The following is a 2,500-nucleotide window of genomic DNA, read 5'->3' as shown; positions in this document are numbered from 1 at the left end:
CTAAGGAAATCCTTGTTAGTTTCTTTTCCTCCGCTTAGTAATATGCTTAAATTCAGCGGGTAATCTCGCCTACTCTGAGGTCGTCAAACGTGAAAAAAAAATGTTTCGTATATTTCACCGAAAGCATTAAAAGTACGCGAGAACGTACAGAGGAGCACAAAAAAAAAAAAAAAAAAAAACAAAACCATATATCTTATGCGCCACACCAAAGTGTCTTTTCTCTATATAATGTATATATAGAGATTTCTTCATTTTGTTCGTCGATCGGAAACTCTCGCTAGACGATCGGCCGGTTAACTTTAACGTCCGTCGAAAAGAACTTCCGGGGACTGGACGACCGACAGATCGCGCGGTCTCGCGATCGACAATGAAGAAAAAAAGACATGGGGCGACCGACAAAGGTTTGTTTTCACCTTCACCTTCTCGTGCTCTGCGTGACAACACGTTGTGGTGACAACGATGTTCGAAAGCCACTCCATAGAGGAGTATATATATTTTCAACACCCGGTGGGGTTTCTCTACTACACTAGACACACGGGGGTACAGAAACGCTGCACGACGCGATATCATCGATCAAACCAAAGAGACACGAGATCTCGGTCGTCATTCAATTCAACGAACGTGGCGATGGAATCCGCAACGGATTAGCGAGGACACGCGACGACGGGGAAATTATTCGACCCGATACAAGTACGCGTGCGCATCCCGCACAATGCCAAATGTTGCTATGTCCATCAGTCATCAAAGCGTTCGTAGAACGAGAGACCACTGTCTCGCGAACTCTAAGAATATGTTTGTCGAAGTCGCTGGCAACGACGACCCTCCGCCGCAATTATGTGTAGAGAGACACATCCACGCACAGACGTATTTTATTTTATATATCATCTCCCTGGGGCTTACGTTGCACGCCACAGTTGCGCACACAGATTTTACACGGGTGTCCGGTATCTCTTTCTTTATTTGTGTCCATTCACTGTAGTCTCTTGAGACTCTTATACCTTTCGTATACGCATCATTTCAGACGACGTCGGGAGCGCGTAAAATGTTCGAGAGTGAAACGCTTCTTCCGCAATGCGAATCGTTCCAGAGAGAGAGGAGAGAGAGATTTCGATCGTCGGAGCGGTGTTCACGGGCGGTCGTATTGAAAATACGACTCACGACGCCGCAAAACACTCACGCAAGTCCGAATGTGATACCCATTCCTATTTCCTTCTTCTCACGAAGACCGTTAGACGCAATGTAAAATTTGCAATTTTCACAGAACCGCGTCAAACGCCGACGAAACGTCCATCGTTCGCTCGTACGTAGCATCTTTGCAACCCGACTCAGAAACGCTCTTTGCGCCCTCCACAAAATTCGACATGGAGAGGTAAGCGACGGCGGGGACTTACAAGAGCAACGCAAGCAGTATTTGGTTACGTAAACGACCCTCAGCCAGGCGTGGTCCAGGAATTGTATCCGTGGACCGCAATGTGCGTTCGAAATGTCGATGTTCATGTGTCCTGCAGTTCACACGTTGACGCGCAATTAGCTGCGTTCTTCATCGACCCACGAGCCAAGTGATCCACCGTTCAGGGTAATCGTATAATTTGATTTATAATCAATATATAATTATGTCTCTTGTTCTGCGGTTCATAAGAACGCCGATACCTGAAAGCTCCAACCAGCGCGCGAAGGAGATTCAGGCGTCGTTTTTAAGGACGACACACGATCGTCCGTAGAAACGGAAACCGTCGCGAGTACGCGATTGCAATGCGCACACGTATCCGACGGCCGGGCGGAAAATACATTGAAAAACCTTTAAAGTGGAAAACACAGGAGGAGAATTCAGAAAACGACGGGGATCATAGACAACCCGATACTGGATCCCGACACTTCTCCTCCTCCTCTCTCTTATTGGAGAATGAACTCGATAACTAACGGACTTCACAGCCGGCTCTGGCCGTGCGCGATCGTTCGTCCCAAGCTCTTGTGCACTGTATTATCGCCACACAGAGAGTAGAGTGTCAGAATCGCACACAGCTTTACGCGAGCTACGCAGCCGGTCCTCTCGAAACACATTTCCAATTGTGCACGGAGAACGATTATTCGATACTAGCGGACTTCACAGCCGGCTCTGGCCGTGCGCGATCGTTCGTCCCAAGCTCTTGTGCACTGTATTATCGCCACACAGAGAGTAGAGTGTCAGAATCGCACACAGCTTTACGCGAGCTACGCAGCCGGTCCTCTCGAAACACATTTCCAATTGTGCACGGAGAAAGATTATTCGATACTAGCGGACTTCACAGCCGGCTCTGGCCGTGCGCGATCGTTCGTCCCAAGCTCTTGTGCACTGTATTATCGCCACACAGAGAGTAGAGTGTCAGAATCGCACACAGCTTTACGCGAGCTACGCAGCCGGTCCTCTCGAATATACGTGTTCGTCAACGAACACGCATGCGGCGACGTTTTGTGCTCTATGTCATACGCGAACTCGATAAATAGAGCGGGACTCACAGCC

The 2,500-nt window shown here is 48.6% G+C and overlaps 1 non-coding gene and 1 pseudogene across 1 annotated transcript; both read right to left on the bottom strand.

Annotated features, from left to right (window-relative positions):
• The window catches only part of LOC143364459 (large subunit ribosomal RNA), a 4,542-nt pseudogene extending 4,459 nt beyond the window's left edge, over positions 1-83 (bottom strand).
• Positions 84-1,424: 1,341 nt separating this feature from the next.
• LOC143364455 (5.8S ribosomal RNA) lies at positions 1,425-1,579 on the bottom strand. Its single transcript, XR_013084131.1, has one exon. It is a non-coding gene; the product is annotated as a 5.8S ribosomal RNA (ribosomal RNA).
• Positions 1,580-2,500: the final 921 nt, after the last annotated feature.

Source organism: Halictus rubicundus, unplaced genomic scaffold, assembly GCF_050948215.1.
Source record: "Halictus rubicundus isolate RS-2024b unplaced genomic scaffold, iyHalRubi1_principal scaffold0567, whole genome shotgun sequence".
Classification (NCBI taxonomy): Eukaryota; Metazoa; Arthropoda; class Insecta; order Hymenoptera; family Halictidae; genus Halictus; species Halictus rubicundus.
Note: the sequence above shows the minus strand (reverse complement) of the source record. Positions and strands in the feature narration are given on the sequence as shown.